The following is a 27149-nucleotide window of genomic DNA, read 5'->3' on the forward strand; positions in this document are numbered from 1 at the left end:
ACAATAAATATATTAAATGAAAATTAATAATTCTAAAAGGATTGTTTTGACTATTTCTAGTTGGACAATGTCCCAGGTAAAACAGATTAACCGTCAACCTTTCCTGATAAAGTATTTAAAATAAAGTAATAAAATATTGTGGTTTGTACTCTAGCTTTATATAAATGGTGTGAGGAACTGGCAGATAACAAATCTTTGTCCGTAATGTGTCTAATTTAAAAAGGTACCCACCCTAACAATCTTTTAAGTTAGAAATTGAATTTTGCTATCGGGCAATGGAATTATTAAATCATATGCCATTTCCTCACATTTCACAGGTATAGCTTTGACTAATAACTCGCTTCCAATGTGCAGTAATGGAAAATACAAAGACATTAATGCAAGAAATATAAATTGAACCTTGCAATATCAATAAAGATTGAAAAAGTGAATTCAAATGTTAAACTTCGTAAATGGAGAACGATGTTAAAGCTACAGTTGTCGGGTACTAAAATGAGACTGAGTTTACAGTATATGACACTTCAAGGTTAAATTCAAAACCTGAATTTATCTCACATACAGTAGTTTGTCTCAGAAAGCAAGCTATAAACACCAAACCCCGAGGAATCTAAACTTCTAATGCAGCTTCCCCAAATTAAAGCAACAGTGAAAATTACTGTGTACAGATGAGAACAGCACAGGAAAAAAGAAATTCACTTCTTTATCAACTCTGCGGGGCCTGAGGCACTGAAACTGATCAAATCCATTCAGATGATTTACAGTTTTTCTCTTGCTTCTGGATTAGGGGGACAAAGAGAAGGGTACTATGCCTGAATTCCCATTCTTTTTAAAAAAAGCAGAGTGAAGTTTTTTAAAGGCCTGGGGTGACTTAATGAAGTAATCTTAAAAGGGGACATTTCCTCCTCTTTTTAATACAATACAAAAGATGGATACTTCAGACTCTGAATGTACACATAAAAAAGTTAGGAATAGCAGAAATTCTGCTTGGCTCATTCTTACAGCCATGTACTTTGCACACTATCTACCACAGCAAAAGGAGTGGAACATCTCAGACTTCTTGGTCTTTGATATAACATCACTTTTCTGTTGCAAAACAGAAAAGGGCTGTCAGGAGCCATCTGAACAGGCAGTGTTGTGCAACCCCAGGAAAGAAAATCAAGAAAGATCTTTAGGTTGTCAAAATGTCTCATTAAACAGTTGCTAGCGCTTCTGCTGCCTTGACAGTTCAAAACTTGCTGACGGAGTAAGATAAAAGCAAACCTGTTTCACACTACATACTGGGTCAAGGTTTTAAGCAAAGATTTAAAAATATATATATTTGTCTGCTCTTAATTTCTTCTCATCATGATTTAGCTCAATTGCTAAGAATATATATATATATATTACTTAATGTCCCTATTTTAATCCGGGAATCCATTACAAAAACAATATAGATTTAAAAAATCCTAAAACATATATACAGTACTGTATATCAATCATGTTTGCACTTTCTTGAAAAGTGTTACAACTATATCTTCAGGGTTAAGGGCAGATAGATAATGGAGATACTTTCCATAGAAAGTAGTCAACAATGCTCCACTGAGGAAATCACTGAGTTAAGCTGATGATATGTGAATAAGTATTACAGCCTAAATACTGGAAAAAAAAAAGATAATTATGTGGGTTTTGATTAGTCATGTATTCAATGTATGACTAAGTTACAGTATGTATGAAAGCACACTGCTAGAGTGTGTGCATTACTGTATGTACGGAAACCTAACAGTTGATATGGAACAACAGGCCCCCAATATAATTATGCTCTAATTCAACAATCAAACAATTGGGTTCACATGAACCCATTTAATGACCCAATGTGGCTAGCAAACCCTGCAGTTTTGGATATCTGGATTTTTTTTATTTAAAGAGCAAAATGCTAGAAAGGCACAGTAAAGCATTTTAATAATTTAAGACTTTAAAAAATGTTGCAGTCATCTCATTGCTAAAAATATGTTTTTGACACTATACATCAACATATAAAAGGATATACATCATATAAACAATTTTGTACATACAGTACAGTACTGCATGTACAAATACATAGATATATTTTGGGAGACAAAAACAAGGTTACTTATTATAATTTGGATTAATCTTTTCATGAACACATGACAAGCAAAGTTTAAAAATCCATTTAGAAAACTATAAATTCAAGTAGGTAGCTGCGTCAGCATGCGTAGGCTGCAAAGGAACAAGTAAAGGTTTATTCCATGCTGAAAAGAGAAGAAAAGAAACAACGTTTTGGCTGCGGAGCCTTCTTCAGGTGTTGACAGCCCAGCTACTCAAATATTGTTTCTTTTCTTCACTTCTTAGCATGGAATAAACCTCTACTTGTTCATTTTCTTCTATTATTTGTGTAAATTAACCTTAATTTAAATTACCTTAATTTATTTTAATAGCGTTCAAGAGTAGTTCAATTATATTAACCATCTGGAAATGTCAAAAGGATGTTTTTTTCAGATCCTTTCTATTCTAAACATTCAGAAACTAACAACACGGAAAATACAAATCATATAATAGTTAATCATTTAACTATTAACATGTATGGGAGCATTTTAGGCAGCATCCTGTATTGTACTGTATGTACTCTAGATGTTCTGTTATATTCTGTTCACATGTTCCTAATTAAGGCATTATTCAGAGAGCACTCTGTGCCCAATTGTCTAGGTGTTACTGGTTCAAACCCAGGCTATGTCATTAAATAACTGTTACTGAATGTCCCAAACATTGGTTCATAATTGAACAAGCTGACACCTGAAGAAGGCTTCACAATTGAAACATTGTTTTTTTCTCTTTTCAGCATGGAATAAACCTTTACTTGTTCTATTGAACATTTGGTGTCACTTTGAAGCCCACAGTGTGAAAATGGCAACTATCTTAGCAGTACATTTCAGAGGATCCTGCATTGTTTCTTTGTATCTGTATCACAGGGCCCTCCACACAAAACCTTGTCTAATATGGCTAATTTCTAGTGTGTCAGGTGATTTTGTATATCATTTCCATTACTGTGTTCAGTCACAGTGGCCCATGGTCAGTGTTTTAAGAATTTGGTTTTCCAGCACTTTCTAGAGACCATAAAGCTACACAGCTGTCATCTTTTCTTCTTCTAACTCTCCATGAATTTCCTAAGGGATTTTTCAGCCTAAATCATGATGTTCACCAGCACATTCTCTCCTCCTTCCCACTGAAGCAAACTATTTCCACTCAGAGAGAACTTACTGGGAGTTTATATTCTTATTAACTCAATCATTCTAAATGTCTTGTCCTGAGGTCTGATTGTTTTTGTTTTAACAGATTAAACATGTTTAATAATCATTTCGTATTGATGTTTTTAATTGAACTACAGTAATTTTATTTTCAAGTGAACTTAACTCCAAACAACTTAAGCAAAAAGAACATTTAAACTGTCTCTCCCCAATTTAAATATTGAGTTTCCTGCTTTATTGTGTCTAACCAGTTCTTCATCTACAGTATGACCAATTAATGATGTCCGGACACAGATGGGAGTGACAATGTACAGTATCATACACTCCCACAATAAAAACTTTTTTATCTTTGGCACAGGATTAATAATTACAAATCCTGCTTACAAATCTTAGGCTAGTAGCCTGTGTAACCACACTGGAAACAGTACCAGGTGTACATCTGTAATGCATGGTTCGAACCAGGTTGCAGATGCTGTTTTGTGGATTCTCTGCTTCCTTCTTAAAGATCCCTAACAACCATGTACAGTACGTGTTTCCTGTCTCTAACCCCTAGATAGCACAAGTCATCCCATATCAAATCATAAATGTTCACTGGAGGTCTAGACTGATAAGTAGGACATCCACTGTTACAGTACATTCTTATTTTACAAGAAGGCCAATGTCACATGAGCAGTATAAGGACATGCTTTGTCATGCTAGAATATTGTCAAGTATGGATGAGGTCGCAAGAAGGTTAGCAAGAGAGTTGCCAGAATCTGATCAACACATTATCATCCAGTTAGGTTGTCAACAATACCATATTGCAAACTGGCATTTCTGATGCAGTGAAACTGGGAGTGTGAAAACTATCACAAAGATGAAGCATGGTGATGAGTTAATCTGTGGTGTGATGTTGCCGTCTCCCAGACTGTGGCGTGCAATAAATGGACTGTGTGTCACAAGTGTAATCCCTCCTCTTTAGGGCACTCTGACTCCTTTACATTTTAGTTGCTCATATGCACCTGCCTCCAATCCTGCCCCTCCTTACTTAAGGCAGGCGCTCTCGCTACTCCAGGCTCTGCATTGGGAGATGGACGCCTACCACCAAGTCACCAAGTCGGCATCCTGACCCAGCTGAGTCCGGTGCTCAGAGCGCCTGGCTCTCCCTGCACCAGATCCCATTCCGGTTTTTAAACCTTGTCTTGTCTTTGTCTCCTTTGGATTACCTGGCTCTGAACTTTTGGACTTTACCCTGGATTACCCCCTGGACTCCTCTGGACTTGTTCGCCATGACCACGCCCCTCCAAGGACCAGTGCACAGTCATCACACCCCCCTGTTTGTCAACCTGCCAAGTTCCTCGCCGTCTCCTCCTTGTGTCCGTTTCACTTACTTCCGGATTATGCATTCTGCATAGGGTCCTGACCAACCCATTGTTACGCTGTGTTTGCTTCCACCTTGCAAAGTTACAGATTGCTGGCTACACTGGCAAGGGACTTGGCGAGAGAATTTCCTTAATCCAAGCAGCAGAATACCAATGACATAATGACATAAAAGCATTGTGGTTTTAATAAGCAGGATGTACTGATTTTCACCAGGCTTCAACCATTTAAACCAAAAAACTCTCACTAATGAGGTGATTTAGCATGTATGCAATAGTCAAAGGTAAATAAGTGTGACATAATCACATAGTTATCAATGATCGAATAATCAATTAAGAAAAAAATGTCAAAACATTTAATTAACATCCAAAATATGTACTGTATACAGCACTTTGTTATTTTGAAAACATACATGCAAAGAATAATGCTTTGTTTGATGTTGCATATACGGTACAACAGCAAAAACATACAGTACATGGCTCCTCTGGTCATTACAAAATCACCCAAAGGGCATCATGCTTGTCCAGCATTCTCATGTATTGTGTCACATGCAGAAAGTGCCCTAACATTTATTTTGTCGAGACAGGAAGAAAACTGGTTTCGCGTTTCAAGGTACATACAGTATCAAAGTAGTGAGGATCAAAGATCTCCTCAAGCCAATAGTTCCATGTATTATTTCTCCCAGCAATATTTACACTGACCTTTCAGTTTGCGTCCTTTCACAGGAATTAAAAGACAAAATTGTCCTTAAATGTGGCTCACACATTGCCCCAGCACAAAAACAGTTGACTAATTTCTTTATTTTTTCACAGAATGCTGTACTCCCCTGGAATTCATCACACACATCCCTATGTATTTTTGCCCACATTTTCACCCCCCCACACACATTGTCATGTTTTCTTACTTTTGTCTTCCCTGTCCCATCCGTCTGTCTCATATTTCTTGTTTCTCCTCTCGCTCCTACACCAGAAGAAGGCTTCACAACTAAAAAAAATGTGTTTGTTTTTATGTGTGGAATTTATATGTTCCATATACTGTACAAAAACACATACAGTTTAGTGAAAAAGATTTTGTAGTATAACACATTTAGATATATCCGACCTTCCTCTATTCCTCACCAATTCCTAGATAGAACAAGAACAAGATAGAACTAACCTCATCCGACAAACAATACCTATATTTTAACAAAACAAACAATAATTATATTTTGTCATTATTTATGTGTGAAAATGTAAGTGCACCCTTAGTTCTACCATCTTAATTAAGAGGGTACTGTACTGTATGTAGAATCAGTTGTCCTAAAACATGTGCAAATGATTAGCTGATCATCACAAAATAATTCAAATTGTACTGTATATAAAATCAGAAACTTTATCAGTTTGGCCTTTATCAGTTTGTAGTAACAAAGCTTGCACAAATCAAAAGAAACCTGTTTACAGTCTTAGAGAAAGAATTGTTGTTGCTTATCAGTCTGGGAAGGGTTACAAAGCCATTTCCAATATGTCCATCCTTCCACAGTAAGAGATATAATCTACAAATGAAGAATATTGAAGACCATTGCCACTCCACCCAGAAGTGGCTTTCCTATCAAATTCTCTCAAAGATCTGACTGCATGTTCCTAGAAATCTCAAAGAACCCCAGCCTCTCTTGATATAGTAAATGTCAGAGTTCATGAGTGTACTGTCAGGAAAAGATTTAATAAGAACGACTTTTAGGGAAGGACAGCTAAGAGAAAACCTCCCTGTTCCAAGAAGAACATTGCTTCACCACCTTAAGTTTGCAATATAATACTTGAATAAAAATTAACACTTCTAAAACAAATGTAACCTGGACAGATGAGATAAAAGTGGAATTGTTTGGGCATGACGCCCAAATCAATGTCATATCTGATGAAAACCAAACACTGCCTTTGAGCGGAAGAATCTCATGCCAACCATCAACCATGGTGGTGGGGTTGGTGATGGTTTGGATCAGCTTTACTGTCTCTGGATCTGGATGCCATGCTATCATTGAGTCCATCATTAGTCACACTGTACCAGAGTGTTCTGGAAGAAAATGGGACAACATCTGTCTGGCAACTAAAGTTGAACATAAAGTGGATAATGCAAGAGGAAAATGATCGAAAAACACAAACAAATCTATGACAGTGTAGCGGCGAGGCTTATTAATAAGAAAGAATTAAGTGTTCTGAGCCTTCCCAAATTAGGCCCCATTTCTCTGTTCATCTCTGTGGTGCAGCCACAGAGAAACTATTCATGCAGGCTGATTTAAGGTTTGATAAGGACAGCTCCCAAAGGGGGATGCACTTAGCTAAGCCTGGCTATCATGATCAATGGTCATCCATTGGCGCCTATCTGTCTAGGGAGTGCCAGATGGACATCTGGACTGCATTCCTAAGTGTCAGGAGTAAGTGACTCATATCTCACCTTGATCAACCAATCAGGGACTGGTAGGGCCGAGTAACCCACGTGGGACTCTGATGCCCATGGAACTTTCAGCCAATCAACGAGCTGAAGTTCCTCCAGGTAAAAACAGGCAACATAGAGAGCCTGAGAGATTCAGAGGAGATTCAGATTCAGTAAGATTCAGGAGAATTCTGTGGACTTTTCTAAAGGGAATTCAAAGGAGAATTCCAGGGCAGGACGGCCCAGGAGCAGAAGGCTCCCAAGGGCAGGACATTCTCGCAGCGCGCCTCCTGACCATCCTGAGACTCAGCCCGGACAACCACGGAACGGCCAGTGTGTCCGAGTGCCAGAACTTTCCTTTGTTCTAAGAGTCTAGAGTGGAGGTTGCCAGAGAGTAACCAGCAGCAGGCCTCGTGAACAGGTCGGAACTGTGGACAGCTGAATCACTATTCAGAACTAGCTCTTCATCAGGAACGAACCGGTCCTCTTCCTGACTTGCTGGGACCCACAGTCATCTTTTCTCCTGTGCACAAACTGTGCTAGTTAAAGCCAACAGTGAGCATCAGCAGCGCACCGTCGCAAACCGCACAGCACAGCCTGGCACGGAGCCAGAGAGCGCGGATTGGACAGCAACAGCCTGCAACTGTTTCTTTGTGCCCGCAGGAGATCTGAATCCCCAGAGATTGGATGAGTATTCAACTTCAATGCATTACAGCTCGAGAATTCAATTGTTATCCCAACCAGTTGATATCAATTTAATTCCTAAGAGTTATGTACTTGTTTGAGTATCTAATGTAGAAGTATAACCAAGTTCATTTACGAAACGGTCTTAATGAATGATATACTGAACGTATGTCCTCTTGATATGTGTAACACTTTGTAACTGACTGAATATATACCTTTTGTATTCTGATAACCCTCTCGATAAGATCTGTTAGGTTTACATGCATATTCTATGTATTAATAAATGTATCCTCGTGTATTAGTACCTGTGTGTGCGCGTTGTTTGAGTTATGTCGCATGGTTGGATTCTAAAGCCATCAAAAGAATCAACTTTGTGATTTACTGCTACAATTAATAATTGTCTCAGTAAATGCCCAAACCCTACAGAACTGGTGCCTTCAGAGAGCCACTACATTTACATATTTGGTGTCCCTGAGCCGGTTTTCCTACAACAGAATGGCTCAAAAAGAAGATATTCTTGTCTTAACCATTCAGATTGGAATGATTAAGTCAAAGTCCAGTCTTAAACCCCATAGAGATATGCTGGTAGCTGTGGTGAGACCTAAAGTGAGCTGCAGATTCAAGAAACACCTCAAACATCACAGAACTGAAGCGATTCTATAAAGACGGGTGAGCCATTAATTCCTCCCAGGCAACGTGAGAGACTGATCAAATGCTACAGGAAAACTTTAATTGGGATGCACTTAATGTTTTACGCAAAGATATCGAATGCTGACTGGTTTATCTTTAATAAGTAATGACAAAGTATAATATTTGTTTGCAAATAGATGAGGTAACAGTAGTTATATCTACCTTTAGGATTTGTTGAGGACTAGGTGAAGGTAAAAAATGTCGAAATATGTTAAAATGTAAAATCTTAAGGGGTCGTACTTTTCCATGGCACTGTATACATGTACTTCAATCTAACATATACCATCATTACTTAATACTTTAAAATGTAGTACCACGAATCTAAATCTCTGGATTATGGATATAATTACACTTTCAGGGCTGAATTACAGCTTGTAACAAGAAGTAGGCAGCAGTCACCAAATTAATGGAATTAATCTATGTTGATTCACTATTATACAAGGCATACAGTATACATTATATAATAAAAAGTGTAAAGGGTAACAGCATAAAATGCACTTACTCATGTGTAGAGTAACATTAAAATACATTAGTCAATTAGAATACATCTAATGGAGCTGTGTTTACTACCCTTTAGTTACTTACTGGTAACTAAAAAGAAAAACATAACATAGACTCTAAACATGACAAATAGCACTTAAGATTTTAATAAATTAGGGAGCACCTATAAGGCATTTATCTCAGTCAAACCTGAGAAAATATTTCATTTACCATTTCTGTTTCAAATATCAATATTTGCAGTGTCATTTGAGGATTGATATGCTGTTTTAGTTTTTGTTTAGGGAGAGAATCATTGTAGTAAACAGTTATTGATGGAAAGGCTAAGTTTATTTCTCCAAATTTTTTTTTTTACTTTGGTTTCTTTAATATACTCTCAAGGTAACAAGATAACAAAAACAAAAATACAGCACAAATAATAAAGGTAAGTCAGTCGTAGCACATGGGCATACGTTTCTATCCAAGGTGTTACAGTATATATGTAGTTAATTTCTACCCAACATATGATGTTGAAAACTGTATCTACAAATGAGAGCACCAGAAAATTGATACTTTTTAGTTACCATTTTAAAATGGTCTAAATTTATTTTAAAAAATACATTTGTATTTAATATACAGCAAAAGTTTATTCAATGTCAGATGCATAAGGACTTAAAGATTTATCTTCTTCCTATTACACCACAAATAAACATTAATTAACATTCATTTTGGATAACCAAAAAAAGGACTTCAAACAACTACTGAATAGTTGTTTAAAACAAAAAGTCACAACATCTCAACAATGACAAATGTGTTCTCCAAAGAATTGCTTTTATTTCTGCAATAAGAAAAGAAACCTTATTCTAAGCATATTTATTTTATTCCATTTTATTAATTAGAAAATGAGGAATCTCTCTTGGGTATTTTTTAAGAGTCAAAAACAGCAGCAGTATCGTAGAACAATATGTTAGCATTTCATTAAACACATATTGCCAAGACAAATTGAATTTCTTGCTTTTTAATATCCTCGAGGTAATCCACAGTAAGTGGATCCATTTGCAATGCACTGATACCCAAACAATAAAATTGTGAATGAGATAAAAGGATAATTTCATGAAACGTGAACACACATTGCAGAAACAAAATATTGCTGCAATTGATTCGAAACAATGCTCTTCAAAAAATAATTTATCTGTGGAGATGGAGAAGTTATGTAGTGGCTTGCCCCCTACCTTTTTGATGTTGCATGTAAGAAAAATGTTTTTCCACATTAAACACATCTTCTGTCCCCCACAGAAGGTGGAAAAGCCTGTTTCTGAAACACTAATGCACTGCTCCAGCCCTCAAAGATTATAGTGTCTTCTATTTTTTCAGACCAGAAGACACTTGCAGTTCTGTGAACCGGGAATCTGCAAAGTCTGGGTTCTTCGTTTTGTAGTTATGCTAAGTACAGGTGTAACTGGACCAAAATAAATTATATTGTGTCTTGAGCAGTTAATGGTTTGGAGCTACCAGGTACAGAAGCTATGAGGTTCCTAGATGATACCAGGTGAGATCTGAGCCATTTCATTAAATGACTGAGTAACCAAATTTAACAGAATACTCACATCTAGTGTTGCTTTTAAACTGTTAACCATTCTCAATATCATATAATGTACAGTATTACAGCTACAGTATCACTTCAAATTTTGAAAAGGCCCTGTGCAGAAAACCTATGAGAACAATACTGTGGTTTTTGTTTTTCAAAGTACTGTAATAGACTAGCATACAGTATTTCAATTAGTTAATTCCACTTAGGGATTTGTACTTCTGCACAGATAACTGGTGCCCCTCTTTGTACAACAGGTACTGAATAGGCTTCTCTTGTTTATCTTTATAATGGTAGAAGTAGCATAATTTTATGCCCTCATTGTTTTGGGCACACTGTAACTGAGGAAGGCTTTTGTGCTGACTGATAAATCAACATAGGTTGCCAGTACTTATCTACTGAACACACACCCTCCTCAATTTTAGTTTCCCTAAAGTAAAACATACTGGGATGCATTAAGCTTTTGACTATTTCTTTATCAATACCTACGGTATGACACATTATATAACATGAGCCAGATATTAAGCAGACAAATACATTTGAAAATCTAAGGACTACTGTAAAAGTAAATGGATAATATTGCTCTCTTTCTCAACCTCTCTGCACATTTTGCTTCTCAAAGATTCAGTTGTAATGGTACTGAAACTAAATGTTTCAGAACAAGAAAGAATTAGGCAGCTTCATACAGAACAAAAATCTACAAAATCAGTTTGATCATATTAGAAACACTCAATCCCTATATACAACAGTTCAGATTTCCCAGTTGAGATTTGGGAATTTCAGACATTAAAAAATGTTTCCCACATCACATAAGCAGAACCATCAAATCAAAATGGGGTGTCCAATGAATTGTGCTGATTTTCCCATTTTCTTGAAGTATTCAAGTTATTAATGTATTCAAGCTCTCACTGAAACTGGTTAAGACAGAGAAGTGCACTCATCACTCTGTGTTTCTACTGATTGTACATCTGGGATATTTATTGTATTAAATGGTTGATTATTAACTGTGGTTTACAGAATGTTACACTGCCTCTTTAATTCATTCTATATTAATTTATCCAAACTGTGCATGAAGTACTTATACTTAATTAAAAAAACGGTATACAGTATACAGTATATACTGTATATAAAAGAATACCTTCCATTGATAACCAAATAAAGCAAATAAAAGCTTTCATATTACAAGAATTACAAGTAATATTTCAAGTTTCATTAACAGAGCCTACAATTTTTAAAAACTGTTCTTTTATTGCATTGGCTCATGATTCTGAATTTAATTAAAAAATAATCTAATATTCACATATTTAACAGCTCAGACACCAACAGGATTGCCCTTAGGTTCAATCTGTAATCACATGTTTTGCATGTTTTAAAGGAAGAGTATACACAATTCAGGCCATCCAACATAGTGTATGAATGTTTTACTAAAGTCTGTCCCCTGGGCAACTCATTCTAATTAACTACAGCATTTCAAGAAATTGTCCCAGAGCGAAAAGTTTAAATAAGTAAATACCTGACCTCCTTTAATGTGCATTTTCTTTTTACTTTTCTCTGATCTCATTTCCAAGAATCTTAACCAAGCCAAACAAGATTGTAAGACTTCGGCGATGGACACATCGGGACTAGGGTCCCTTAGCAAGCCATTAAGCTGCTACTACCTTATAAATTCATCTATCTTTATAAGCTATAACAGATACTGTACATGGGTGTGCTGTCATTGTCATAGCTACAAATTCCATCTAATTATTTTTAAACTCATTAAAAGACAAACAGGATTGAATATAAATTCATTTTATATTTATTAAAAATATTCCTAAATCTTAAATTACAAACCACGTTCTTTCAAACGTCCTATTTGCATCAACAGAGTAACAAAGCTCTTAAAAAAGGTTTGGGAAAATCACAACCCTAATCTGTCTGATGTTCACTTACCTAACGATACATATCAGTATCCTAACATACTTTGCCAGGCAGCCCCACCCCTCATCACCCTTTTATCTGCTTTTTGGCTTATTGTAGCTCCTGGGGGTGAAGAGCCCAATGGCCAGGCTACAGTTCCCTTCACCAAACAGGTTGTGCCATTAAGCCAAAAATCAAAATCTTATATTACTTCCAGCATTCCACCTTAAGAATGGTTGTCTGAACTTCTTAAATTTAATTTGAGAAATTAGTACGAAATACATTACAGTACATCACTTTCAATGAACTGCTTATCCCATTCAGGGTTACGGTGGCCTGGAGCCTATACTGGGAAGCACTGGGCAAAAGGCAGGATACACCCTGGATGGGAGACCAACAAAAGGAACAAACACACATTCACTCTAAGACTAATTTAAACTACCAACATATCTATGAACTGTAGGAGAAAACTGGAGCACCTGGAGGAAACCCAGGGAGGACTATTCATGCAGGTAGCAACCACCCAGATTTTAAAAGCATGCTTCTGCTGTTATTAAATTCCACCTAAAAACAAGTGCCTGTTTAATGCAGACAACATTTTCACAAGCAATCAAAATAAACCACAAATTCTATTTCTGTGCTGCTTCCGTATTTGCTAACAAGCTAAAAGATTCCTACCTTTCTCAGTCATTCCTCTGTCCTTTCTTTTTGCTACATCATTTGTTAATGATGTTCAGAAATTACCCTTCCTCTACAACAGACCTGAGTGCCAAGAGCTTCTCCAGGAAATTTGAATTTTACTAAAGCTGAAACTTCAAGGGGAAACAGATGTTGTCCAAAACATATTTTTCCCTGTGTTATTTTAGTTTTTTTGTAATCAGCTGTAACATGACTGTATCAAATTAAAATGAACAACATTGGGCATTTAAAAGACTTCTGAAAAGAAGCTCAGAAATATTGCTAGACATTGAAGAAGGATGTCACATTACATTGATTTTTTTTATATACTGTAAGTGTCACTATCATAAACCTCTCCTCTTAAGGACACTCCAGCCCTTCCTTGTTCATTCTTTATCTACTGCACCTGTCTCTGGTTCCTGCCCCCGTCCAATAAAAGCCAGATGTTCCTGCCAATCTGGGCTCAGATTTGGAAGATGGATGCCTAGAAGCCTGTCTATCCGTGAGTCCAGGAGCGACTCGACGGCATAGGCTTCACAACGGCGTCCTGACAATCTGGGGCTGGGACTGGGAGCGCCTGGCCCCGTAACCCCCTTTTATTCCCCCGACCCTTTGCCGGATCCAGCTCCGGCTTTCAACTTCGTTCGTCTGTGTCAGGATGGATCACCCGGCTTTGAACACTGGCTTTTACTGGATATTCTAACGGACTCCCTTGGACTTGTTTGCCCTGGACACCCCCCCCCCCCAGCACCAGCGCACCTTGGACATGCCCCCTGTTCTTCTTCCAGCCCCTATCCTAGTCTTTTTTCCCTGTGTTTCCTCACTCCTCTCCAGATTGTGTCTGCATAGGGTCCTAAAAGATGCTTTGTGACAATAAGAAAATATTTTAGAAGAGAATACAGCAGTAATATGGAGTAGTAGTAGTACAGAGTTATGTAAAGTAGAGTAATATTATAGAGTTGTGTTTATTTTAAGAGGACATTTTAGGAAAAACATTTTTTTCATGGGAAAATGAATCCCCTATCTAGCAATAAGTCCAAAGAGGCTGGTCTTCTTCATTTCACAATCATTCTTTTCTATAAGTCATTCATTTATGGAAGAGCAGCTGTTTGTATTTTAGTTGGTAGGATGCTGTTTGCCTTTAAATATTAAACAAAGATAAGTCTGAAACTTCCAAGCATTTCAAGAATCCTACTGGATTTCAAAGATAATCATGAATTCTAACCCCCTGAAAGACTAGCCTTGCAAAGCACTCTAAATATCGCACACACACATAAAAGGTCTTTTAAGAGAGCTATGTAAAAACACAACTAATGAGGCTGTTTGATGTATAGCTGTTTCTTTCTTTATCTTAGGTATACTTACAGCAGTCCCCCACCCCTTACTTCTAAGATAGAAATTAATATCTTGTTAAAATATCTTGCCTGCCCTTCTGCTTTTTGTGTCTCATGTAATCAGATGAATAAAGGGCATGTTTTCAGAGCGGAGAACCAAAATAGACATAAAAAAACACTGATTCAGTGAAAAGAGTCTTGGGCCTTAAGTAAGAAGTGATGGATGGCATGTGGGAACTGTGACATCAATACCAAATAATGTAACCATGTACTGTACCAGATGGAATAATAGTACATCTCATTGTGGATTGTTTAAAACATGTTCAAGGTTTAGAACCTGGCAAGAAAATATAAGGGTCTTTTTAAAGAACCTGCTTTAACAGGGCTCAGATATAATGTTCAGCTGGCAACTGTTAAATATTTGCTCACAACGTAACCAGTCTCCAACACCTAGACTAGTGTGTTAATGGAACTGCAAATTGAGGGGAAAACTGTAAAAAAATATAGAACTCTGAGTAGCAACTGTTCGCCTTGATGGCTACAGAGTTTCATTGTACTTCTTAATTAAATAGCTAACCACTTCAATTATTTGGATAAGAAGTCAAACCATCTGCCTTACTTATGTTTGAATTATTTGCAGACTGAAATGTGCCTTTAAAAACTACAGGACTCCGGTCCCAGAAGACCAGATTTGACCATCCTGCACTGTCACTTAACTCAAATACAACAATAACCTACGCCTTTCATCATATCCAGGTTTCAGAGTTCTTCACACATACAGTACAGTAAGTACCCAGCTTGTCTAACAACTGTAAATGCAAGCAAGGCTTCCTCCTTGAAAATGAAGTGTTATATCATAGCCTTTTTCCTACTTCAAACAGGACTTGCCCCACCACACCATGGGGGGTTTAAGCAGGCAAAGTTTAATAAATATTTTTTGCTTTTGGAAATAACACTAGCCTTCGCCTTCATTTTAATATGACAAATGTCAAAAGAAATTAGTGTCTGGTTTATTGTACTGGACTACTGATATGAAAATTCTTGTGCATACAGAATAGTGACAGAACTGAAATACTAAATAGCTCACACATCTGATTGAGGTGCTAGATTTTCAAAAAAGCATAACGTTTACCCTGGTAACATGCCCAATAAAAAACGCACTTCACTTTACAACAGTTCTATCAGATCAAATTGCTATGTCACTTTACAAAAACTTCTGTTTCCTTTTTTGTAGTTTCACAAACTGTAGTTATCATAGATGTCATAGATGTAGTGAAAAGCTCTATATACAGTATGTAGTTATTATATACTGAACTTTTGAATCACTAAAATTTTATTAAAGAAGATAAGTGAGATCCAAAGTGAAGTATTTTATTTCCTGGTAAAGTCTACTGTATATACACTGTTAATTTCTGTTAAACACAAAAGCTTGAAAAAATGCTAATAGTTTAACTTCAAGTTGCCACATCAGCTGAAAAATACAGTATATATGCTTTTTTAACTGGCAGTGACAGCAATTTAAAACATTTTCTAATTGTCAGATTGCTAATTAGACCCACTAGGTATAATAAAGTAATAGCATGACAAAAAAATCACAGTAACTTAAAAGACTGAAAAAAAAAACATTTAAATAGCAGAGACTATACTTAATTTTTCCAAACAATTGTCACTATTGGTGATGAGTTGTACAATTTCAAGCAGTAAAATCATATGTAAGGAATTTTTATAAATGTCAGTATATATGACCAGAGAACCTATATAGATCATAAAGTTACTGTAACATCTGTAAACTAAGATGATTTTTCTTCTGTTCAGGCCTGTGTGCAGTACCTGTGTGCTATTTCTGTGGATGTTCTGCACAGTACAGGTCAGAGCACAAGCAATGTCTCCTAGCATTGCTAATATCTCAATATTTTGCAAAAGTAGCAAGATAAAACATGTGGAGAGGCACTAACCTGAAGGAGGGGTGGAGTTACATAATTAAATATTGAACAAAGTGGGTCTTAGAGAAAACAGACACACAAATGAAAAAGAATAGTACTCTTTCTACTATTACTAATATACAACAATAAAACATTGAATCTCCTTTGAGCACTACCTTGTTCTCTTCAGTGTCCTCTCTACAAATAGCAAGGCTAAACCACATTCCAAAATACAATACTGTACGTAACTCACAACAATTCCTTGGTTATTTGGTCAGTCGGATGGACACTTTCCTTCCATCTGTTGCAGGTGCACAACAGAGGACTAGCTCTCTTCCTCAAACAGCTAAAGTTGACCAACACAAGTGATTGTTAAATGTCACCCAATCAATTGTCTTCTTTCAACTGGTCAGTTTGACCTAGGGTGGCAGATCATTCCCCAAAACCTTCTGAAGACTGTACTGTAGTTCAGATAAGCTCATCATCCAAATCACAAAAGGTAGGTTAATACATCCTGAGAAACCACCGGTTTTGCTAGTAACACAATATTGTCATGGCTTGAGATGTGGACAGGAGACAAAAGGTTAACTGCACCTTTGAAATATACAGTATGAGATGTGCAATTCAAAGTGCAAGCACATTGTCTTCTACATTAGCATTTGTTTTATTTTTTAAAAAAATAAGTGTCTTTCTTAAGGTGGAACACTAGGATAAGCAACTAATAGAAACTGTCACCATTGAATTTGACTTTTGTAAAGGAAACCACTGCTACTGTCTTGGCATAATGCACGGTGAATATGGTTCTACATGATAACGACAGGGATATTTGCAGGCTGATGTACCAGATCCCTAACACTTGATTATAATTTTGAAGGAATTTATATGATGAGAGTCTGGATACTGTCTTCTTGACTAGTTGGAATTCAAAGTCTGTATTCACCTGGCAATTCAGTTGGAAAAATGCACTTATGCCGTCTTTTCAGATTAAAATTAAATGTCAGTGCCATAAATCATACTATTCTTTGGATGTTCTTTCAAATTATATATGACTGTAACTGGTTTCATAGCCAGTGTTCAAATAAATATAATCTAAGGATATAAATTCAAAAGAATGCAAAACCAGCATCACACATTTCTCATAATTCTGTCATCCTGGGCCTGGAGCCAGTAATGTGTTCTTTTATCAGCAATAAAGAAAAAAAAATAAAAGCACTAAAAACGTTTCTTTTACTCTACATATGAATCTGAAGGTGTTTTCTTACATTACACCATAAATGTGTATACAAAATGTGTCAAAAAGGATCTATCAACTCAATTATGATTTTAAAATGTCCTTTAATTATCTCATATCTGTTCAAACAATGCAATTCCTCTGCATCTAAGAAAAGGTCTCATAGCAAAATTGTTTTAATTTATGTGTGTTTTTGCTGCACAGAATCTAAATTATTTTGAAAGCAGCCAAGCCTTTCTTTTTCATTTATAAGAAAATGTAGAAATGTAGAAACTGCATACAAACTAGCTCTCATCTCAATTTCACTATTAATAGGTTTCTCATTTGTGAGATGCATTCCTATCTTAAGCAGGTATCACATGCAGAAGGAGAAATGTGAAGAAAAATGTAAAAAACCTAAACTACACAGTACTCTACATTTCCTTTATACAATAATTTTCTGAATACTCAGCATATAAAATTGGGTTATCAACTAATTCTGTCAGTCAGCTTTCTTGATTATTTACTTAATTTTGCCATGATTGCTAATACACTGTACATGAAACATCCTTGGAAGTGTTTGAATTGTGTCAGTATTTTCACAGCTTGAACTTCTCTCACCCTGTTTTCTTCTCATCATTCACAGGGGAGCTGAACTTCCAGGAAAAGGTGTACTTTAGTTTTCGTCTTGTGCTCCAGTTGGCAGCATGCCAAAGAATAAGATAGCCTCTCTGTGCTGGAGATAAGTTCAAGTGCTAGTACTAAGCACCTCTTCCCTGCTATCAACAGCAAATTAACAGGGCATTAAGCCGCCGGTAAATAAATGACCCGAGCAGCTTCAGACGCTTTGTTGATGCTGTTCAATTACAGCAGAATCGATGGCCTTGCCACGGTGCTTTGACAGGCCAGCAGATTTCCAATTGGAGAGCGGAAAGATACGAGGTCAGGCCTATTCATCATCCCCTGCTGAGGAGCTCAAGTTGGGCTATAACATGGCTTTGCGAGGCATTTTAAGACATTTAAGATGGTCCTAATGGCATGCAAGATTACCTTACCTGCACGTACTGTATCATACAGTACAAACCAAGGTAAATAAATCAATTCAAGGTTACAGCCTCCTCTCACCAGCACAGACCTCATGTTTAACACTGCAGTGGCTACTACCTGTACAGTATGAGTACGTTTTGTTTTATTTTTATTTTAGCTCTTGCAGTTCATATTTAGAGCTATCATACCGTAGATTCTGTGAGTCTGAATATGGCGATGACATTCTATTTTAGCTAAGCGTTTGAACTAAACATCAGAGGTGCACTTTTGATGTAAAGAAACATGAATATAACAGAAACAGCCTCTGGAGAGGGGAATATAGTGGCCTTCACACTCTTCGGAAAACCTTGAGATTTCCAGTTGGCTTACAACTACTGTGGCTGACAGCTCCCAGTGGTGATACAAAGTCCTTCGTACTGCATCAAGATTGGATGGAAAGGATTTTGCTTGTATCCCAATAGTAACTACTTTAGATAGGCGGGTAGCTGCGTCAGCATGCGTAGGCTGCAAAGGAACAAGTTATAGGTTTATTCCATGCTGAAAAAAAGAAGAAAGAGAACACAACGTTTCGGCCGTGGAGCCTTCTTCAGGTGTCAACCTGAAGAAGGCTCCACTACTTTAGATAGTTGAGCACCAATTTAACTGGCCAAATCCACTACATTAGCTGGATCTGTGACACAGTTCTTGAGGTTTGAGATTAACTCCCAGCAAACAAAGTGTGTGGATGTCCCCACAATGTAAATCTGATTTTTATAAATAAAAATGTATAAATAAAAATATTAAAGCAACAAAAATCTTTTCAGTCTCATTTTGCTCCATGTGGAGTGGAATATTGAATATAAAAACTTAATAAGAGATATTTCTCTTAAAATACAAATGCTGCATGTCTGTGAAGAAACATATTTTATTTTAGCCCATCCATACACACTTGCAGGAGTCAGTGGTGCAGTGGTTAATGCAAAAAGAAAACAGGCAATTCCTAAATCAGACATATACCTGTAAGGAAAATTAATTAGTGCTTCTAACAATTTGTCTATCACAAAATATGGTGGAGCTCTCACCTTGTCCTCATACTACCTCATTTATTGTACAGTATATCCTGGCATCCTGCTGAGGACTCAGATCCTTCACTGTTACATCCTCTGATACTCAGATCACCTCCCATATCTGTCTGCTATCACCACCTGGATGATGATTCAACTCAGCTTCTCTGTTTCTCCTGACTGTTACCCTCCTGTAGTATAAGGCACTATTCCATGTAAGTTCACTCCAACTTATCCCGAATGCAGCTGCTCAACTTGTCATTTTGCTTTTTCTTTTTTCTATTGCTTCAGTACTTTGTTTTTCCAGTCCCTCCACTTGCTCCCTACTGCCACACATACCCACTTTAAAACCCTAGCACTCAGCCTGCCTCAGCCACTCTGTTTCAGCCTACAGTATATCCAAACACACCTTCTTGCCATCACTGCCAGACTTGCTGTACTTCCAGAGCCTAGTTGTTCTTGCCCCTAGCCCCTCTTTGGAGGAATTAACTACCTGCAGTAATCCGAAATGCTCACTGTAATGCTCAGCCTTTCAGTGCCTGCTCAAGATTCATCTGTTTAGACAGCACCTGTGATCTCTCAGCTCTCGGTTACATTCTTTGATCTCTCTTACACTAGTGCACTAGTGATTTTCTTATTGCACATTTCTTAACAGGTTATAACAAGAATGAAATTCTCCCAAGTTAAAAAGCCAAAATTATGTTTTGGAGCAAAAGAAATGCACATTTTGAAGAATATAAAGTACATGTACAGTATGAACAGGTGTACACGTATGCTTGGCTTATCTTCTACCATAGAATAAATAGTTCAAGTTATTTTCATTTTAGTGTTTTTACAGTGTCTTTTAGAGTGAAACCTATTTTCTAAAAGACAAACACTTCAATCTGTAATGTCACATATTTTAAAGGCTTTGCTGTGTTTGCGTACAGTACATTGTTTGAAAAGACTAATGTTGGCAGAGATCAAAATAAGAGCTATCTGTAACAGCTAAGCAGAAATAGCCAAATGTGTGAAACCAAAATCTCTTCCTTGTGTGTCTTTAAAAATGTAGCTGGTAACTGCATTTGAAATAATCAATATTCAGTACACGTTTGAGATAATGCTATTCTCAGGGTACCCTCAATTTAAATTGAAAGGGACAGTCCTTCATTTGCAATGGAAGTAGTTTTCATATGGTAATTTGTCCTAGAAGCATGTTGATCAAACTCTAACATTTTTTTAAATAAAAACTGATATGTTTTAGACAATACCATGAGAAAGCCATCTGGTCCACTTTGGCTGTTTAGTTGTGAATCTCTAACTGATCAATGAGTCTCAATCAGCTATTTCTTGAAAGTTCCCAGAACATGGTTGGGTGCTTTGTTCCTGTGAATTGCTATTCTTTTTGTAAGAAAGTGTATTTAGGGCTGAAACTTGGAGGCTTCACCACTTAAATTGTATTACCAGCAGAGATGCCTAACATGCTGACTTGACTTTAGAGAGTATTCAAAATAACACAATTTAAATGTTAATTACTTAAAACAGCTAAAAATTAGATATAAAAAATCAATTTGAATTTAACAAATAATGTTTTTGTCAAGAATATGCTGTACACTGATGGAAATATGCTGTTAACATAAGCAATAGTTCAGATAACCTGAAAGAAACCTTTACTGAAAATTAACTTATTTGTTGACTAGAAAAATAACCAAATTGTTTGTTTTTACCAATCCCTGATCAACTTCAAGCTGCAGTCTGACGACTGAATAGACTGGTGACAAGATGAGACATAAAACACTATAGCAATAGCATACAGTATGACCCCAAGCCTGTGTACCTGCTTTGAGATAATTGCTTTTAAAGACAGCACTTAAAATAAAGTTTCTTAGTATTAATTGTATTCCTTTTTTTCCTCACATTCAGGCAAGGCAAAATGGCTATTATGGCCATCCACTTGGTCTTTTTTTTCTGTCAACCAAATCAAAGAGACAACTTTGACTTTCTTCGCTGTAGATTATTAGATTTACTAATATCTTTGTATCATCTAACAGGTAACTGAGTCCTGTTTTAAAATCTACTGTAAATCAGACATTGATGGCATATATAAATTCACACTTCATTGCCTGGTAATACAAAAACTACAGTTGGTTAGGGTGTTGGTTCAACTTGACAGACACCCATAGGGCAATTGCATTTATATTGTTTCTCTGAACATATACAGGGTCTTTTAACTGTGACATTTGTAAAACTACAGTCTTTCCCAAAATGTAATTTAATGTCACTCATATATGTATTGTACATTGGTCAGATTTATGAGACAATACACAAACCCTTCCAAGCTGTATAGTTTCTTTTCTGTTATGGTGAGTGCAAAATGCACAACCATCACACCTATGAGATGACCACTTTAGCAATTAATATGTTTTATAGAGAACATGGCTGTTCTGGTGTTCAAAGATAATAAGTGAGAAATGAAAGTGAAGAAGAACTCCCGATAACATCCCTTGTTTTTCTGTATGTGTGCTTCTCAAGCCTTCAAAAGGCAAATAAGTTAAAATATTTTCTTGGTCAACATAAGTACCTTACCTACTTGTACAGCTTTACAAATGGAAGAGGGACACACTTTATGTGTGAGTTGTCATCACACTTTGAAAACCTTTGGAAAGCAATTACTTTGTGATTGCTCCAACCTTTTTTTACAGCATTTAATACTAAGCAACTTTATTTTTAAATTCAAAACTGTAGATAGAAAATAGGACTTGATGTCCTTTAATGACTACTAAATTTCAAGGACTAGCTCTTGAAACAATTCCATGCAAATACTGGTACTGAATTGTCACCAGAAAAGTATGATTTCTGTATAATACTTATTTCAGAATTGCCCCTTAACCCTTTTCCATTTGTGCAAGCCTCAGCACTAGCAATAGCAAAATGAAAACTTGTAAACTGTAAATCTTTATCAAAGGAGAATGCTGACACGTCAGTCTTGCTCATTTTAACAATTTTTGCTATTTTATTCATTTTCACAATCCCATTTCACTGTCACAAATTTAGCAAATAATTACAGAGAAAATTAGAATATCAGCTACCTTGTTACATTTAGAGCTGTGGATTGTAACATGAAAGCCATTGGCTTTTGTGTCTTAATAAAGCAAGTCAAATACAGAAGGGAGCCCATAGGTCTAAACTAAATAGCCAACAGTGTCAAGATTAGCTCACAATTAATTAACTTATACAGGAACTGCTAATTCTCCTGGAGTGTCTTTATTTTTCATCCTATATACAGGACGGTGTCCTGTCCAATACAGGTATCTATACATACATGTAATCCTGATATCTTAATGCAGTTTAAAAGTTGAAATAAAATAGTATTCACTTGATATAAAGACACAGAAATGTCCATTTTGACCAGTGGTGACCACCGGAGGGAGTCTTGGCACTAATGATATTAAAGATGTTTTTTAGTCATGCTTTAAGGAGGGTTGCCTGCATAGTTTTTGCATTATTGTTTCTTGGTTAAATTCCTCAGTAATGGTATAATTTGTGCCCTTTATCATTCGTGTGAATCTGAACGTTTTTCGTGTTTTAAACATGTAGGAAGTAGGCTAAAAGGCTTGTACGCAAAATGTAATGTCTAGAAACTGATTCTTTTAACTCTTTCACTATCAACTTTTTTTCTGGAAGTTGAATAACATTTGCAAACACGGGCAGCATGGTTCCACAGTGGTTATCATTGCTGCCGTGCAGGACTAGGGCCTTGGGCTCAAATCTAGATCTGGGTTGCCATCTGTGTGGAGTTTGTATATTCTCCCAGTGTGCACATGGGTTTCCTCCAGGTGCTACAGTTTTCTCCTACTGTCCAAAAAAATACTAGTACAGTAGGTTAATTGGCTTCTGGGAAAACTGTCCCTAGGTATGAGTGTTTGCCTGTGTTTCTGCCCTGTGTTGAAATGGCGTTCCAGGATGTATCCTGCCTTGTGCCCGTTACTTGCCGGGATAGGGGCAAATTCTCCCACAACCCTGAATTGGAAGAAGCGGTTAGAAAACAAATGGATGGACTTGCTAACCTACTGTAGCCTTCTGTAGAACACAGGGGTTTAGACTGTTCTTTAAGGGGAACACCAAAAAACAAGTGTGAAATGTCTTTCATTGTATTGTGGCAAAAAAAGTTATACTGTATATACTAAGAACATTGTGATAATATCTGTATATGGAGGGCTAACAAAAGCTGACCTTGCTAGTGTTATTTTTGTTTTCCAATTTATGTTATTCCTGTCTTTTGAGTGATAAACTGTCTATGTTATTACTGGAGTGGTTCCTGAGTGCCTGACTCTGGAATTGCAGGGAGTCAGTTATATAAAACTTGGTTCCATTCTTTTCTTGTGTTATAGGATCCATATGTTGTATATGAGTTTAATATGCTTTTACAATATACTGTATATTTAGTAACTAATATTGGGGTCCAATTCAAACTTACCTGTACATTACAAACAAACATAAAAACGCATTCCCTATGTTGAAAAAAAATATTTTTTCAGCCTTTTAAATTCTTATTTCACCTTCACATTTCACTTGTTTGAAATGCTCGGTACTCTTAATTCAGTAGTTAAATAATTGTAAACGAAGACCTAAAGAGTGACCGATATGCCCTAGGTGTGATGTCCTACTCTATTTAAAATCAATTTCTGAGGGTACAGAAGCTTTGAATAATTTCGCCGTTTGCAAAAGATGCCTCCAGCTCCAAAAGCTCCTTCCTCATTTGCCTTTTTTCAGGTTGCACCTCACCTTATCATTCTCATGAGAACACTACTTAATAATAAGTTAAACCTTCTATACAGCTTACACAAAAGGGGCCTAATTATTCCAACAAAGGAGAAAGTGAGACAAAGGAATAAGTAAGTCACATGCCTATTAATAGCATAACTCCCAAGTTCCTGTCTTGAATGCAAACCAAAGGCATTACTACCAGTCACCAAAGGGGGAAGAACCACCAACCCTGTTTGAGGCTTTGCACCTTGTGAAGGTTATGGCACCACATGAAAGGAAGACAAAACTGGTAAAAAGTCTCAGGTGTGGAGAGGAAAATAAGCTCATTAAAAGGTAAATCTTTTTGGTTCGCCCTGCAGAGGAGGTGTGCTGCAATCAAACATCAGCCTTGATTTCTCTTCAGGGATACAAATCATTACTAGTTAGGTGTGTTACAAATATAAGTTTTAAAAACATTGTTTTATTCCACAGATGGTATTAATTTTTTTTAAACAATAAACAATTAGTTTTCTTGTTAACAGAGTATAGTTTGCGGATCCACGACATACTTAAATTCTTATGAATTTTCTAAAAATGGATGGTGAAAAGGATAAACGTACTGTACATACAGTACAATTAGCACAGCTTTAAGTCTATGATGGTTTTGTGTGTGGAAAAATTCTTTTTTTTTTAGATATAATACAAGTTATATATAAAAAACTAGTTATGTGATTTTTATTTTGAGACAAGTTATGTAAACCACAAAAGACATTTGAGTACAGATTTAATATCTGCAGGCTAAATGCTGATATGGACACAATAATGGTTTTGTGCGAGAGAAAAAAAAGTTTAATTTTTCAGAGCCTCAATTAACCGCATTCAATGAGGAACTGATGACTTACATAACAGCAAAAACAATTTCACTGAATTCTGTCATTTTATTTAAAATTATTATCTTTTGTGTAATATATGCATATGTGTAATATAAAATTGCTATACATAAGAGAAAGTCATTCAACTCATCATTTTGGTTAGTAGTAGTAGCCTATTGATCTTTTCCTCTCATTTTGTAAATGTTCTCACAGAACGGTCTATAGCCTGGTAGCCTGTAGCACACACCTGACAACCTCTGTGTATAAACTGTCCCTCCTGTTTGCCATCCCAGATAGTTCCAAACCTATCAGAAAACTGCTTATTACTTGTAAGGTTCTTGGAAAACTGGAGCCAGAAGAAAAGATGCGAGGAAATGCACTTTCAATGAGACACTAGTCAATCACAGGGCACACACAGGTACAATTCAGAGACAGCAAGTACTGTAACTAAATCAGCCCATCTTTGTAAAGTGAACGCAAACCCGAGCTACTGGTGAACACTGCCATCATGTAGACTCCACATAAAAGTAATCCCAGACTGTTATTGAACCAAGGACCAAAGAGCTGTGAGAAAGCAGCACAAACCACCAATATATATACACTTTCATGTAACTCCACGATGTGCTCATGCATTATTTTCTTGTTGTTGAGAATAAATATTTGGGAATTGTACTTCTAAATACTCGTATCAAGACCACTCATAATCTCTACTGCTCAAGACTGAGAAGATAATATTCCTTTAAATTGTGTATAACTTACCATTTATGTGTGTAATGATTACACATATGTAAAACTGAACAAGTTTGAAACATCTAACCCCTGTTGGAATAGATTCCTGCATTTTGTGACATAACAGTTAAATAACAATTCAACTGAGGCATTTTCATAAAATGGAGCAAAGAAGAAAGCATTTCTTTTCTGTGCAGTTACCATGCCAGAATCTGCACTTAGTCATGCTGTCACTATCCACCTGATCTTCAGCACATCATTAACCAGCCCCGGCCTCGGTCCTTCACAACAGAGAAAATGAGAAATGAAAAAGATATGAATGGCTCTTAAGAACAACCTCCAAGTCATAGTGAGAATATATTTTTGAAATAAATACTGAATGAACCCATGAATAAATAATGGAGGTTGCACTATGGGAAGAAACAGACAAAGAACACTACATGCTATTATGCTCTGTCTGAAAGAGAAGAAAAACAAACAAGTTCCTGATTGATTTTTTTATTTTAAAATTAGATTTCTTTTACTTGGAGATCTCTGTTCTTTTTACTTTGACTTTCAATGTAGTAAATCATACAGTATATACAGAAAAATCTAGCACATGAGGAGAACCACTTCAGGGATGGCTTCAGAAATAAAACTCATGTCACCGCTCCATCCTGCTACTGTGTATAACTGTATAACATTTTTACTATAGACATTTACAGGGTTGTTCCATATACAAAGAGAGCAATAAGAATATTCCACATGCTAACATTTGACCATAGCACAACAACCAATGTGCTCCTTGAGCTAAAGGAAATCACATACTCATTCATCCATTTTATTCTTCTGATGTTCTTCCATGTTTTCCTGGTAACTTTAGATGGATAAAATGTGAACATTTCTGGCTGTGAGCTCGCACAAGCCATAAGGGTAAATTCACTTTGTGTTTGTGTGAGAAGGAGGAACGAGACGCAGCATGAAAACAGTGCTCTCGTTCTGTGACAGAGATGTAGAATGACACGCCAGAGGGATGCGAAACAACAGCTGTGTACATTAAACCCAACAGTATAAAATGCCCATTACAAGTGATTAGATTAGACTGAGAACTTCACTACCATATGGTGTGCCTTATAGAGGAATAGGAAACGAGACAAAGCATCGAGAAGAAATAGTTTATCCGATTCTTAAAAAGGTACATTTTTAAACACAACAGTTTCTAAAGATTGTTTATGACTATGTTTCATCATAGGAAGAGCTTACTG

At 36.5% G+C, this 27149-nt stretch overlaps 1 protein-coding gene across 1 annotated transcript in view; it reads right to left on the reverse strand.

The window, feature by feature from the left end:
• Nucleotides 1–27149, reverse strand: part of LOC148674632 (exostosin-1-like) — a 416854-nt gene that overhangs the window by 354968 nt on the left and 34737 nt on the right. The gene's annotated exons all lie outside the window — the stretch shown is intronic.

Source organism: Lepisosteus platostomus, chromosome 3, assembly GCF_059453375.1.
Source record: "Lepisosteus platostomus isolate fLepPlt1 chromosome 3, fLepPlt1.hap1, whole genome shotgun sequence".
In the NCBI taxonomy this organism is placed as follows: Eukaryota; Metazoa; Chordata; class Actinopteri; order Semionotiformes; family Lepisosteidae; genus Lepisosteus; species Lepisosteus platostomus.